Source organism: Bubalus bubalis, chromosome 4 (assembly GCF_019923935.1).
Source record: "Bubalus bubalis isolate 160015118507 breed Murrah chromosome 4, NDDB_SH_1, whole genome shotgun sequence".
NCBI classification, from domain to species: domain Eukaryota; kingdom Metazoa; phylum Chordata; class Mammalia; order Artiodactyla; family Bovidae; genus Bubalus; species Bubalus bubalis.
In genome coordinates, this window is record NC_059160.1 from 45,126,728 (window position 1) to 45,142,152 (window position 15,425).

A 15,425-nucleotide genomic window follows, 5' to 3' on the forward strand; every position below is an offset into this window, starting at 1 on the left:
AATTTATTGTTTCCAAAGGGGGAGGGGGTAAATTAGGAGTATGGGATTAAAAGATGCACATTACCATACATAAAATAGATTTAAAAAAACCCCAAAGAACTTAATGTATAGCACAGGGGAAAATATTCAGTATCTTGTAATAATCTGTAATGAAAAAATTAAAAAGAACAGATATATACAGAGATAAATGATGACTGAAACATTTTGCTGTATATCTGAAACTAATACAATATTGTAAATCAACTGTACCTCAATTAAAGAAGCAAGCAAGCAAAAGAAGTCACTGGCTAATTAAGATAAGCTGCTGGGATCAAAGGTGAGTTGATGCTGGAGAAGTAGGGCTAGAGACCACCACCAGGGGGAGACTCTTCTTGCTGGGGCATCAGACCTTGGTGAGGGTGATAGAGGAGCCCCTGCTGCTTCTGGATTCCAACAATCCTGACTCTTTGACTTTCTCTCATCTTCTACCCGTTCATGTTCCTGGTCTTTCATTGCTAGTTCCCCTGCCTCTCCCTTTATTCTGCCCCCAGTGACTTCTTTAGTTCAAAATAAGTGGTTTCTGATGGGAGGGGGTTTGGGGGGAGAATGGATACATGTATATGTATGGCCGAGTCCCTTCACTGTTCACCTGAAACTATCACAACATTGTTGATCGGCTATTCCTCAATACAAAATAAAATTTCATAGTATGAAGGAAGAAAGTGGTCTCTCTCCCTCCACCCCCCACCCTTCTCTAGTTCCCCCTCTTCCCTCAATCCAGGCTCCAGGCTCCTTCCTTCAATCTCCCTGAGCCATCACCAACATCCAGCCCTCCCCTGCTGTGCTCAGCTGCAGAAATCCTAAATTTCTGATACTCAGCTCCAAAAATTTTCTCTCCCTCTGCTTTTTTTCTCTAACAAGATACCTCTGCACCTTGACCCATGTGTATCCTGGTTCCTGCACTGTCCTGGGGGTGGCTGAGTCAGGCCCTACTGCAGAAGTTCATACATCTTGTTGAGCTCCTGCAAATTCCTCTCCAGCTCCCTGGCCAACTGCCTCAGGTTTTCAGCAGGCTCTGCCTTTGCACCATTATGCACGTGCATTGACTCCTTCACTAGGAAGCCCACCTCCACCAGGAGGAAGACACCTGTGGTGGCTGCACCCACGATCTGGGCTCCTGTGACAGCTGCCGGAGCCACGGTAACGGAACAGGCCTTCTTTACCAGCCGGGTGTCTGGGACTACGATTTTCCCAGGGCCCAAGTAGTCGCCTACATTGGCTGCAAATTCAGGGTTGTCTTTGCCTGTTTCCATGGCACACATATTTTTTTGAATGTGTCGCACAGCTTTTGCCAATTTCTCTGTTGTATCAACAGTTCGGGGGTTGCTCCTGAGTACCTCTAGGAGCACCTTCCATTTCTTGACGCCAGTTGACATCAGCTACGGGCTTCAGTTTCGCTGCTGACCTGCTTGCGCTTTCCTTGTAGCTGTTGTCACAGCAGCTGCTGCTCCCAGCCCTAACCCAGCGGCGAGAATGCCAGACTGCCCCCCGTCACGGGTGCCAGAGCCAGGCCAAGGAGGGTCCGGGCGCCAGGTACAGCGCCAGCGGTGTGAGCCGCCCCGTTGGAGATGGTATGCTCCTTGTGGTCCTTGTCAACCTTGTCTGCGAGCTTGTGGAGCTTTCCCATGCGCTCCTCCAGCTGCTGCTTCACCCGAGGAAACTTCTTCAGAAACCGCCTCCTGTCCAGCTGCCATTCTGTGAGCGTTTCCTGGTCCTTCCCTATCAAGTCTCCTTTCAATTCGTTTAGATATTTGTGTAGTGCAACCACGTCTTTCCTGTAACAATGAAGGTCAAGGGATTAGAAAGGCAGTTTGCGCGTCTGCAAAACAGGTTCCATAATGTCTATTCTGCATAAATATGGATTTAGCATTATAAATTTATTAGTAAAGAATTGTACAAATGTAAAATTTTCTCTTTCAACAGAGGTTTTGTACCTTTTAGATCCTTCATATACTTATTCAATCCTGGAAAGAAAGAAAGAAAAGAAAGTGAAGTCGTCAGTCGTGTCCGACTCTTTGCGACCCCATGGACTGTGGTCTGTCTGGCTCCTCTGTCCATGGGATTTCCCAGGCAAGAGTACTGGAGACGGTTGCCATTTCCTTCTCCAGGGGATCTTATCGACCCAGGGATTGAACCCAGGTCTCCCGCATTGTGGGCAGACTCTTTACCCTCCGAGCCACCAGAGAAGCCCCATTTAATCTGGAACAGATAAACAAATGTCACCTTAGGATACTGGTAAGTTAAGAGAGGTATTTGATGGAATTCCCTGGTGGTCCAGAGGTTAGGACCCAGGATGTGACTCAATCCCTGATTGTGAAACTAGAATCCCACAAACCATGTGGCTCATCCAAAAAGAAAAAATAGATGGTAAAGACGCCTCAGAGACAGGTCAACATCATCACTTCCAAAGAGTTGGTAGGTTGGGAACTCCACAAACAAAGAAGAGCGGGATTGGAGCAGAAAACTTGTATTCAAGGGCCTCGGTGTGTAGTGAGGAGTCAACATTTCTTTGCCCTTGGCTACAGGGAAGTAGTCCCTAAGCCCCTAGAATATTCTGGCTGATATGAATGTCCTTGTCTGCCTGGGCCTCCTGCCACTGGACAGTCTGATGAGATGTATGATGGGGCCTCTGGGTCATGCAGTTCTGACCTCTGAAGGAGCTGGACTCTAGGACATTAGTCTGACCTCTGGGAGGCGCTGGAGACCACAAGTCAGGATAATTTGTTTTTAAATGGGTGCATGTCCCCTGGCAGGCAGTGTTCCGTGTGACCTGCCACTCACTGTGTTCCAGAACAGTAATGCATCCTGGGGACAATTGAAGCTTCGGGTGTGAAATCCACCCAGACTCTGCCTTGTGGCTGATGGAAACCCACAGGCTTCCCGTAATACACTGGGATCAGGATGGCTCTCAGTGAGTCCTGTCTGCTCTATAGGGAATTCTCAAACCTGAGGGTGTTTTGGCGGATCCCCTAAGTTTGCCATTGGTTCAAATGAAAGCATAGTCCTGGGCACTGTGCCCTCACCCTTTGCAGATTGGCTGTCTCTGTGACTTAGAATTTGTAAAAAAACCAACACAACCAGAAAGTTAGAACTAGAAGATACCGTAACAGTCATGTAGTCTGCCATCTGCTGTCTTCTAAGGCTTGTGCCCTTGACCTTACCAGCAGAAGGTCCCTAAGTCTATCCACTGACCCAACTGCCTGGAAATCAGGAGATGCATTGCTGGTTCCCCTGGTCTCTGCAGCCCACCTCACTGACTCCTGACCCAGCACCCAGCACCCCTGACCTCTCAGGGGTGATATGTTAATTTGTGACAGCCTAATGAGCCTGCACCCCAAGGTCATGTGGAACTTTGTGGATCCTCTAAAGATTGAAGAGATGTGAGGAAACATCCATCTGAATGGCTGAGCCTGAAGAGACCAGCACTTGCACAGCTGGTGGAGGAAGTGTTTTCCTCTTCAGTGGGGATGCATGAGGCTCCTCAGAATTCCTCAAATGACACATAATCACAGCCACTCATTGTGACCCTGGAGGGCTCCCTGAGCCACATGGCCTTCCACTGTCAGGGTGGCTCCACGTAAATTACAAGAGGGTCCCAGATGGAGTGAGAAGCCAGGTCCCAGGCAGGGTGTGCAGACACAGTCACCCAGGGCCCTCTAGCCCAGCACGAGGGGATCCCGTCAGGGAGGGAAGAAATGCCCCCCCTCCCACTCACGGGACCTCTGTTAGAGTCACAGCCCCTTCAGTTCTGTGTCCTTAGGGCCCACTCTCCTCACTCTAGTCCTGATCCTGCTGCCCAAGCCTGCCTACTAGTCCTCCAACCTGGACCCTCTGCTCTACCCTGACCCTGGGTCTGATCCTGGTCCAGGCCTCCCTGGTCTTTGCTTCCCCACCTCTGACCCTACAGTTCACTCTGAGGCCATGAACATAGTCCATCAGACTGAATTGCTATTCCCATTGGACACAGGCAAGTCTGAGACTCTAACATATAAGCACAGAGCCCCAGTGTTGGGCAGCGCTAGATCCAGGATCCCACCAGCTCCAACCAGTTCCTCTCTAGCCTCTCTGCATTATGGGCCAGCAGGATTCTGCTGTTTGGTTTGATACAATCGTTTGGTACAGTTCCTAAGATGGGGAATAGAGAGGCTCTAGGCAGAAGCCTGAGTAATACAAACAATGGCATCAGGATTTTCTGACTTGACCCAAAGGAAATTCTGCTTGATTTTCATCACCAGAAAGAAGACTCTTGGCCCCTGTCTCTTCCCAACAAGTTTTTAAAATGTTAATATTGACCGAACACCTATTCTGTGTCAGTCAGTATGGGAAGTTCGTTGCATGCGTAATCTCAGTGTCCTCAAAATTTAACTGAACAGATGAAGAAACTAAAGCAGAGAGTAGTTCCGTAACATGTCCAAGGTCACATAACCTGCCCCTTCCTTGCAGGTTTCATCTCTTCTCAATTCAAGGTTGTTCACTGCCAGCAAATGACATGAAGGAAACATTCCTCATGAGATGTTGAGAAGGAACAACCTCAGCCCCCACCATATGGTCCTGCTTGGAGGAGATGTGCCTGCCAGGAGGAAACTAGCCTGGTGCTTCGGGGTGTGGGTGACCTTCCTGATACACCTGTGCAGGTTACCTGGACAAACCATCCTCAGCCTCAATTTTATTCAGGAATTCAGTCAGCAGGAGTAGCAGTTCCTCTCTGCTCAGTATGTCCCAGAGATACCCAGCGACATACTCAAAAAAGACCTCAATATCTAGATGAAAGGAAAGGGAATAAGGTTAGAACTTGTGAAGTGAAAAAGGGAAAGCGTTTGTCGCTCAGCGGTCTTTGATTTTTTTATGACCCCATGGGCTGTAGCCCGCCAGGCTCCTCTGTCCATGGAATTCTTCAGGCAAAAATACTGGAGTGGGTATCCATTCCCTCCTCCAGGGGATCTTCCTGACCCAGGGATCAAATACAGGTCTCCTATGTTGCAGGCAGATTCTTTACTGTCTGAGTCACCAGGAAAGCCCAGAAAAATGTGTGGTGGATAATAAATGGTATTGAGTAGCTTTTTTTTTTTTTTTTAACCCTGTGGAATCTGGGGGAGGGCTTGCAGATTTTGATTGTCCAGTCTAGAATAGGTATCTAGATCACTATGGTGACAGGACAGAAGTTGGTGAGAGCTATTTGAGTTTTTGAATTTGGTGGACCCGAAGTGCTGAAACTCCAGTTGGATGTTACTGTATCAATTCTGAAGGACCACAGGTTCTAACAAAGTCCAAGCATGTGGTATAAACCCAGTGGACGCATATATCTGTTCTGGCACTCACAGTATAAAACCATTTCTACCTTATACTCCTAGCTGAGATGTGGCTGGGATAGTAGAAGCTGCTGGAGAGAATGTATCTGCTTTCAAGAAAGGTGATATTCACTACCAGGACGGTCTCTGGGGGCTACACCAAGTTTGCTCTGGAAGCCCATCACATTGTTTACTGCTGCTAAGTCACTTCAGTCGTGTCCGACTCTGTGCGACCCCATAGATGGCAGCCCACCAGGCTCTGCCATCCCTGGGATTCTCCAGGCAAGAACACTGGAGTGGGTTGCCATTTCCTTCTCCAGGGCATGAAAGTGAAAAGTAAAATTGAAGTCTCTCAGTCATGTCTGACTCTTCGCGACCCCATGGACTGAAGCCTACCAGGCTCTTCCGTCCATGGGATTCTCCAGGCAAGAGTACTGGAGTGGGTTGCCATTGCCTTCTTCCACATTGTTTACACACTTCCCCAAAAAACTGGACTTTAAACAAGAAGCTGCCATCAGCATCTCATGTTTTACTGCTATCGAGTCTGCTCCCCAGTGTCCGTGTGAAAGCTGGAGAAAGTATTCTGGGGCAGGTGGAGGAGCTGGAAGAGCAGCATGCCAAATGGTTAGAGCTTATGGCTTAAAGATTTTGGGCACAGCTACTACTGAGGAAGGACAAAAGATTGCTTTCCAAAATGGAGCCCACCAAGTGTTTCATCACAAAGAAGCTGATTATATTGATAAAACTAAGAAATCTGTTGGTGAAAAAAAGTTGATGTGATTATTGAAATGTTTGCTAATGTCAGCCTTAGCAAAGATTTAAATTTTTTGTCATATGGAGGACAAGTAACAGTTGTTGGCCGCAGAGGTCCTATTGAAATAAACCCACAGGATCCATGACAAAGGAATATAGCATAAAAGGAGTAGCTCTCCATTCATCCTCCAAGGAGGGATTTCAGCAGTTTGCAGCAGCCCTCCAAGCTGGAATGGAAATTGGTTGGTTGAGACCAGTAATAGGCCTTGGTATTCACTGGAGAAGGCAGCCCGGGCTCATGAAAATATCATTCATAGCTGTGGGGCTGTGGGAAAATGATTCTTCTCTTAAAATGATTAATCCTTGCATTGATTTCCTGTGTAATGAGAGGTTTCTTACCTCAGTTTTGAGTACACTGTGTTTGCTTTGCTTAGCATTCATTTGATTCAGTGAGTTTCTTCTATTTAAAAAAATATTTCTTTTTAGCAATCATAGGCATTGGAGTGTAGTTTATTTCATAACTGGCAATATTCTTTATGCCTTCTACCTCTCATCAGGGAATCATCATAATGGGAAATAGGATGTTAGTGGTCACTTGGCATTGGAGGACATTGCAGAAATTCCTAACCGATGCTTATCCATACTTTTGACTAAGACATGCTAATTTAAGAGGACTGCTTGATTTCCAAGCCTACTTCTCCTTATAAAGTTTCTTTAGTCTCTGATTAGCCCACAACTATATTGGACTCTTTGACGATTCTCTGAACTAAATAAGACCTCTTTTCCAAACTAATCTCATCTATATCTACAAGTCTCTCAGAGGGGCAAGATAAACAATGTTCAGAGAAATCTGTTAGCTTTCCAATTTTCCCCAATATTTTATGCTATTCACTAGGTTAAGGATTGATTACCAGTGATCCATGTACTCTGTGAGGACAGCAGCCTTATCTCTGGGATGATATGATACTAGGAGCACAGTTGGGCTTCCCAGGTGGCGCTGGTGGTAAAGAACCTGCCTGACAGTGCAGAAGATGTAGGAGATGCGGGTTGGATCCCTGAGTCGGGAAGATCCCCTGGAGAAGGGAATGGCAACCCACGCCAGTATTCTTGCCTGGAGAATTCCATGGGCAGAGGACCCTGATGGGTTATAGTCCATGGGGTCACAAAGAGTGAGACGTGACTGAAAGGACTTAGCACATCCTTTGCATTGTTTCCAAATATATATGTATTGATTGGTTCAACTTCAAAATAAATTTAAAATTATCTCTTTGTGTGACAGGGGCCATATAGTTTTGTTTAAATTAATAAACAAATTTGATGCCTTAAGGATGATCTGCTTTTGTTATCATAACATGGTATCTGCAATAAATTCTACAGCACATTAAAAAAAATGGCATTTAGTACATATTAGTTAAAATTCATTTTCTTGAGCAGTGATCACCTGGGCAACTCTTGGCAGAGTAACCTGGGGTTATGGATGGAACTGTTTTACCTCACCCCCCAATTCATATGTTGAAGATTTAACCCCCTGGTGACTATATTTGAAGACTGGGCCTTTAAGGAGGTAATTATGGTAAAATGAGGTCATAAGTGTGGGGCCCTAATCCAATAAGTTAAATGTCTTTATTAGAAGAGAAGACACCAGAGTCTCTCTCTATTCCTTCCCTCTCCCCCAGAGGAAAGGCCATGTGAGGACAGAGAGAAAAGGCAGTTAGAATTTACAATTCTCACCAGAAACCACCACTACCTTGATTTTGGACTTCCAAACCTCCAGAAATAATGATCTAATTCTGGGATTTAGGTGTCTTCAGGAATCTACAATTTTAAACCTTCAGAAAGAGAAGGAGGGCTTCCCAGGAGATTCAGTGGTAAAAATTCGCCTGCCAATGCAGGAAGGAGATGCAAGAGTCATGCATTTGATCCTTGGGTTGGAAATATCCCCTGGAGTAGGAGATGGCAACTCACTCCAGCATTCTTGCCTGGAAAATCCCAAGAACTGAGGAGCCTGGCAGACAACAGTCCATGAGGCCATAAAGATTTGGACACAACCGAACAACTGAGCCCACACACACACACACACAAAGAGAAGGAATACAAGGGATGTGTTTTGTTAGTTACTACTTGTAGCAGAGACTGGCAGCACCCTGTAAATGACTGCTTTCATGTTTTGGCAGTGAAACAAAAAAATATTCACATTAAATGTGATAAAGAATGTAATGACAATAAATAGCCTCAGATTAGTACAGAGCAAGATCACTGCTCAAATGAATTACCAAAATCCCTGTGTGATTTCAGGGATCTAGAGGTTATGGAATTGCTCAGTGTTAGTTGCTCAGTCCTGTCTAACTCTTTGTGACCCCATGGACAGTAGCCTTCAAGTCTCCTCTATCCATGAAATTCTCCTGGCAAGAATACTGGAGTGGGTTGCAATTTCCTTCTTCAGAGGATCTTCCCGACCCAGGAATCGAACCTGGGTCTCCTGCATTGCAGGCAGATTCTTTTACTGTCTGAGCCACCAGGGATTATGGAATTGTAGGTAAGACATAGGCAACTAGGAGATATATATATATATATATATATATATATATATATATATATGGAGGGTGGGGCTGGGTCACAATGTGAGATGTGTTTCCTGGTACATGCACACACAGATACATTATTCTTATTTCACAGATGAGGAAAGTGAGACTCAGACAGGATAAGGGACAGCCCAAGGCCAGTGAGCAGAAAGCTCAGAGGTGGAACCCAAGCTCAGGTATCAGAAACTTCTTGGATATGACTTGAATCCTCCTTATTTTAAACTCTTGTGATTTCTTCACTCTACCATACAGTACACCTAGAGGGACTTTCGCAAGTAATTTTTTGTGGTGAGCACACTGCAGCATATACAGAAGTAGAAATATAATGTTGTATGCATGAAACTTATAGAATGTTATAAACCGATGCTACCTAACTTTTAAAAAGGGTTTGAGGCCACCTGCCATTGAGTAAGACTACCATGTGAGAGGCTTCATCTTGCCGATCAGAGACTCAGGATGGGCAGTGAAGGGGTGGAGGCAGACGTGATCCTGTGTAAAACCTCATCACCCCTCCCCTCTTGGTGGGAGGTGGCAAAAGTCAGACTGGGTTTCAGTTCAGTGTCCACTGATCCTTGCAGAGCAGCTGGGCAGGTGGCAGGGCAAGAGCTGGATGGAAGTTGTCTGTGGTGATGCCCCAGGGTCTGGGAGCAGGAGGAGGCTCAAGCCAAGGGAGAGGGCAGGAGGAGCTCCAGGGATGCTGGGGGACCCCCCCTTGCTGCCCTGCCTGGCCTTGGGGACTCCCTCTGCTGTCTCCCTCCCCATGGACTGTCCTGGCCTCACTTCTGAGTCACTTGCTAGAGGGCAGTGGGGGGAGGAAGTGAGCACCTAGCAGGCGGCTCCCTAAGGAGAGGGCTGGGAAAGAGGCTCTGTGGACACACTCCCGTTGGGGTACTCCACGTGGCCCCCCTGAGGGGCTCCAGGATGCCTATCCATCCTCTTCTTGGTTCTTGATTCCTCTGTAGGTTAACTCTGCCTGGAGGAACCACCCTCAATTCTGGGTCACATGTAGAAACTGGCCAGAAAAGAGGCAGCTGCCTACCTGAGCGGTCTCCGAGGTTTTCTGAGCTCATGATGGCAGCAGTGGGGTCTCAGAGATCTCCTGTCAGCTCCTTGTCTGCGTCAGGCTGGAAGGAGGGGTGACCTCACCCTTGGGGAGCATAAAACAGATTGTGGGCTCGATCACGAGTGAGCAGTGCCTGCAGGGAGCAGGGGGTGGTGAGGTCTCGGGTGAGTTCCCCTGGGACAGCCACCAGTGCCACGGGGAATTTAACGCACTGTGGTTCTCTGTCCCCTGGGCTCTGCAGGTCACTAGTTAAGGAGAGTTACTCATCCCCACCCACACCCACTCCCCCCAAGTCAGAGTCCTGCTCTCCTGTTGGGGCACAGGGAGAAGGTAATCAGACAGGAGACACCCATCTGCAAAGTTATTGGAGCAATAAAACCAGAGACAAGACCAGATAGGAAGGAATAATCTGGAAATTACATGAGGCCAGGAACACTTGTGTTTACTAATTGGTAATAACTAATATTGATCCATTGTCTAGATTTGCAGGCTCCTGAAGCTCACCTGAACTTACATCAGCCGAAGTTTTCAAGCTGATTCCAGAACCTGGGCTTGAATCCAGTCTTTCTGATCTAAATCCCAGGTTTGTGGTGATTATGCTGTACTCCCTTTAATATACAAAGATATTTATTTGTGGATATATGTTTATCAGTTAAATGAGTGCTTTCATTCCAAAATGATGTCTTGCTCTCTGCACTTAATTCTCTGCCTTGATAAAGTTGCTGGTGATACAGCTCCTATAGCCCATGCCCTCCTTGCTTCTGCAAGAGCCTTTATCCCACAAAGGCCTGGAGTCCCATCGTCCCCACCCCACTTCCTGTATCCCTGCCCTGAGTGGCTGAGGACCCCTATGGTGCCCTGTCCCTCTGCTGTCCTCCCCTGACTACTGGACTTTAGGTTGTTTCTAATTCCTTATGCAAATAATAGTGTAAAGAACACTCTCCTTGTATAAAACTACATTTGAGACTGTTCCCTTAAGCTATATCTAGGAGTAGGATATAGCTAGATAGCTATCTAGGATGTAGGATATAGGATCTAGGATATAGCTATCTAGGCTAGGCCATAAGGCATCAGCACCTAAAAAATATTCATACCTAGAGACACACTGTTATGCAAAGAAATTGCAGCAATTTATGCTCACAATCATGATACATAAGGGCGTCCATCCTTTCAGACTTTCCCATTCTCAGTGTTCCTCAAAAAAAAGAGCAGTTCAGATTTTTATATATAAAAAATCTATTTTGGTTCTGCTTGTGATTATCTTGCCATGGGAGATGAGGAAGGAAAGCAAATGTTGATGACATTTAACTACTGTTTCAAGAAAGCAAAAGAGCCTTTGTCAACTACTCCTCCTGAGGCCTGGCTGAAATGACAGTAGAGATACTCACAGTTATAACACCAGCTACTGCTAAGAGTGACTTGTGTTTGTGGTCTTTGCTTTGCGATGGTATTTGCTCTAAACTTCACAAATGATAACTTGTATTTTATTCCATTAGCCTTTGAGATGTGTAGCATTGTATCCTCATTTACAAATAAGGAAGCTGAAGTACAGATGTTACATGACTCGCCCAAGGTCAGAAGTCTTGCCCCTGGAACTGAGCTCCACCTGACAATCTGGGCTCAAGAATCCATAGCCTGCCTCTCTTCCCTCTGCTGCTAATAAAAACAAGCACGGGGGCAACAGGAGACCAGAGGCTTCAACAAATGTCTGACGACTCACTGGACGGAGAAGTGATAGCTGAGTGAAGAGGAGCGCGGTGGAGGGAGAGAAACAGGGAGCGTTCACAGGAGAGAAGAACGGTCTGCTGGGCAGAGCCCCAGAGGGAGCAAGATGAGAGGGAGGCCGAGGGGAGAGCAGGGGGCAAGTTTACCAACACCACGGCCCATCCCATATTCACAGTAGCCTTCACTCTTCACCAGACTTTACAGAAAACTACTTGAGCATGAGTTGCAGGAAAAAAAATAGATTATGTGCTTGTTTAATTATGGAGGAAGGTAAAGGATACCCATGAAAGAGATAGACGTGGGATGCAGGAATCAGGAACATCAACCCAGAGGAAAGGGAATCCAAGGATCCCAGCTGGGTGCGCAGCAGACCTAGAGAGAAACCAGTCCAGAATGGGATAAAAAGTCCAGAGTCTTTGGGGAAAGGGAACTCAGTATCACATGAGGCACAGTTGGAAAGAAATGGAAAAAATGTTGAAGATAAACAGTGCAAGGGGTGAAAATGAAGCCAATTAGAAACATCAGGAAAAACTAAAGCTATGCCAAAAATCATGTGAGGCTATAAGGTACAAGTTAGCTCTAAAAACATATTAAAATAACACAAAAATCTAAACTCTAAACTCATGTCCATTGAGTCAGTGATGCCATCCAACCATCTCCTCCTCCGTCATCCCCTTCTCCTCCTGCCCTCAATCTGTCCCAGCATCAGGGTCTTTTCAAATGAGTCAGCTCTTCGCATCAGGTGGCCAAAGTATTGGAGTTTCAGCTTCAACATCAGTCTTTCCAATAAACACCCAGGACTGATCTCCTTTAGGGTGGACTGGTTGGCTCTCCTTGCAGTCCTACAGATTCTCAAGAGTCTTCTCCAACACCACAGTTCAAAAGAATCAATTTTTCAGCGCTCAACTTTCTTTACAGTCCAACTCTCACATCCATGCATGACTACTGGAAAAACCATAGCCTTGACTAGACGGACCTTTGTTGGCAAAGTAATGTCTCTGCTTTTTAATATGCTGTCTAGGTTGGTTATAACTTTCCTTCCAAGAAGTAGGCGTCTTTTAATTTCATGGCTGCAATCACCATCTGCAGTGATTTGGGAGCCCAGAAAAATAAAGTCAGCTGCAGTTTCCACTGTTTCCCCATCTATTTGCCACGAAGTGATGGGGCCAGATGCCATGATCTTAGTTTTCTGAATGTTGAGCTTTAAGCCAACTTTTTCACTCTCCTCTTTCACTTTCATCAAAGCTTTTTAGTTCTTCTTCACTTTCTGCCATAAGGGTGGTGTCATCTGCATATCTGAGGTTATGGATATTTCTCCCAGCAATCTTGATTCAAGCTTGTGCTTCTTCAGCCCAGAATTTCTCATGATGTACTCTGCATAGAAGTTAAATAAGCACGGTGACAATATACAGCCTTTGTATATTTGTATATCCGAAAAGTACTGCTTTCCGGATTTGGAACCAGTCTGTTGTTTCATGTTCAGTTCTAACTGTTTCGTCCTGACCAGAATTCTCAGGAGGCAGGTCAGGTGATCTGGTATTCCCATCTCTTGAAGAATTTTCCACAGTTTGTTTTGATCCACACAGTCAAAATCTTTGGCATAGTCAATAAAGCAGAAGTAGATGTTTTTCTGGAACGCTCTTGCTTTTTCAATGATCCAACAGATGTTGGCAATTTGATCTCTGGTTTCTCTGCCTTTTCTAAAACCAGCTTGAACATCTGGAGGTTCATGGTTCATGTACTGTTGAAGCCTTGCTTGGAGAATTTTGAGCGTTACTTTGCTAGCATGAGAGATGACTGCAAATGTGCGGTAGTTTGAACGTTCCTTTGGATTGCCTTTCTTCGAGATTGCAATGAAAACCGACCTTTTCCAGTCCAGTATGAAAAGGCAAAATATAGGACACTGAAAGATGAACTCCCCAGGTCGGCAGGTGCCCAATATGCTACTGGAGATCAGTGGAGAAATAACTCCAGAAAGAATGAAGAGACGGAGCCGAAGCAACAACACCACCCAGTTGTGGATGTGACTGGTGATGGAAATAAAGTGTGATGCTGTAAAGAGCGATATTGCATAGGAACCTGGAAGTAGGGTTTATGAATCAAGGCAAATTGTAAGTGGTCAAACAGGAGATGGCAAGAGTGAATATCAACATTTTATGAATCAACGAACTAAAGTGGACCAGAATGGGTGAATTTAACTCAGAGGACCATTATATCTACTACTGTGGGCAAGAATCCTTTAGAAGAAATGGAGTAGCCATCATAGTCAACAAGAGTCTGAAATGCAGTACTCTGCTTTCTAATATGCTGTCTAGTTTGATCATAACTTTTCTTCCAAGGAGCAAGCGTCTCTTAATTTCATGGCTGCACTCACCATCTGCAGTGATTTTGGAACCCAAGAAAATGAAGTCTGTCACTGTTTACATTTTTTCCCCATCTGTTTTCCAAGACGTGATGGGACCAGATGCCATGATCTTTGTTTTTTGAATATTGAGTTTTAAGGCAGCATTTTCACTCTCCTCTTTCACCTTCATCAAGAGGCTCTTTAGTTCTTCTTCACTTTCTGCCATAAGGGTGGCGTCATCTGCATATCTGAGGCTATTGATATTTCTCCCAGCAATCTTTATTCCAACTGAGATTCATCCAGCCTAGCATTTCCCATGGTGTACTCTGCTTATAAGTTAAATAAGTAGTTAAGTAAAAACTAAAGAGATCTCTTGATGAAAGTGAAAGAGGAGAGTGGAAAAGTTGGCTTAAAACTCAACATTCAGAAAACTAAGATCATAGCATCTGGTCCCATCACTTCATGGCAAGTAGATGGGGAAACAGTGACAGATTTCATTTTCTTGGGCTCCAAAGTCACTGCAGATGGTGACTGCAGCCATGAAATTAAAAGATGCTTCCTCCTTGGAAGAAAAGTATGACCAAACTAGACAGCATATTAAAAAGCAGAGACATTGCTTTGCCAACAAAGGTCCATCTAGTCAAAGATATGGTTTTTCCAGTAGTCATGCATGGATGTGAGAGTTGGACTATAAAGAAAGCTGAGCACCGAAGAACTGATTCTTTTGAACTGTGGTGTTGGAGAAGACTCTTCAGAGTCCCTTGGACTGAAAGGAGATCCAACCAGTCCATGCTAAAGCAAATCAATCCTGATTATTCATTGGAAGGACTGATGTTGAAGCCGAAACTCCAATACTTTGGCCACGTATGTGAAGAGCTGACTCATTTGAAAAGACCCTGATGCTGGGAAAGATTGAAGGCAGGAGGAGAAGGGGACGACAGAGGATGAGATGGTTGGATGGCATCACTGACTCAGTGACATGAGTTTGAGTGAACTCTGGGAGTTGGTGATGGACAGGGAGGCCTGGTGTGCTGCAGTCCATGGGGTCGCAAAGAGTCGGACATGAATGAGTGACTGAAGTGAACTGAACTGAAGCAGGGTGACAGTATACAGCCTTAAAGTACTGCTTTCCAATTTTGAGCCAATCCATTGTTCCACGTCCGGTTCTAACTGCTGCTTCTTCACTTGCATACAGGTTTCTCAGGAGGCAGGTAAGGTAATGATAATTTTGAATAATTTAATAATTATTTTTGAATAATCTTGAAAGATTTTCCACAGATTGCTGTGTTCCACACAGTCAAAGGCTTTAGCATAGTCAATGAAGCAGAAGTAGATGTTTTACTGGAATTCTGGAATTTTCTATGACTTAAAAGATGTTGGTAATTTGATCTCTGGTTCCTCTCCGCCTTTTATAAATCCAGCTTGTACATCTGAAAGGTCTTGGCTCATGTACTGCTGAAGCCTAGCTTGAAGGGTTTGAACATTACCTTGCTAGCATGTGATATGAGTACAGTTATGTAGTCGTTTGAACATTCTTTGACATTGCTCTTCTTTGGGATTGGAATGGAAACTGATCTTTTTCAGTCCTGTGGCTACTGCTGAGTTTTCCAGGTTTGTTGACATATTGAGTA

General features: G+C 45.3%; 1 pseudogene; it reads left to right on the top strand.

Moving 5' to 3' along the window:
* Nucleotides 1–3,360: 3,360 nt before the first annotated feature.
* LOC112584518 lies at nucleotides 3,361–15,019 on the top strand (annotated as a pseudogene).
* Nucleotides 15,020–15,425: the final 406 nt, after the last annotated feature.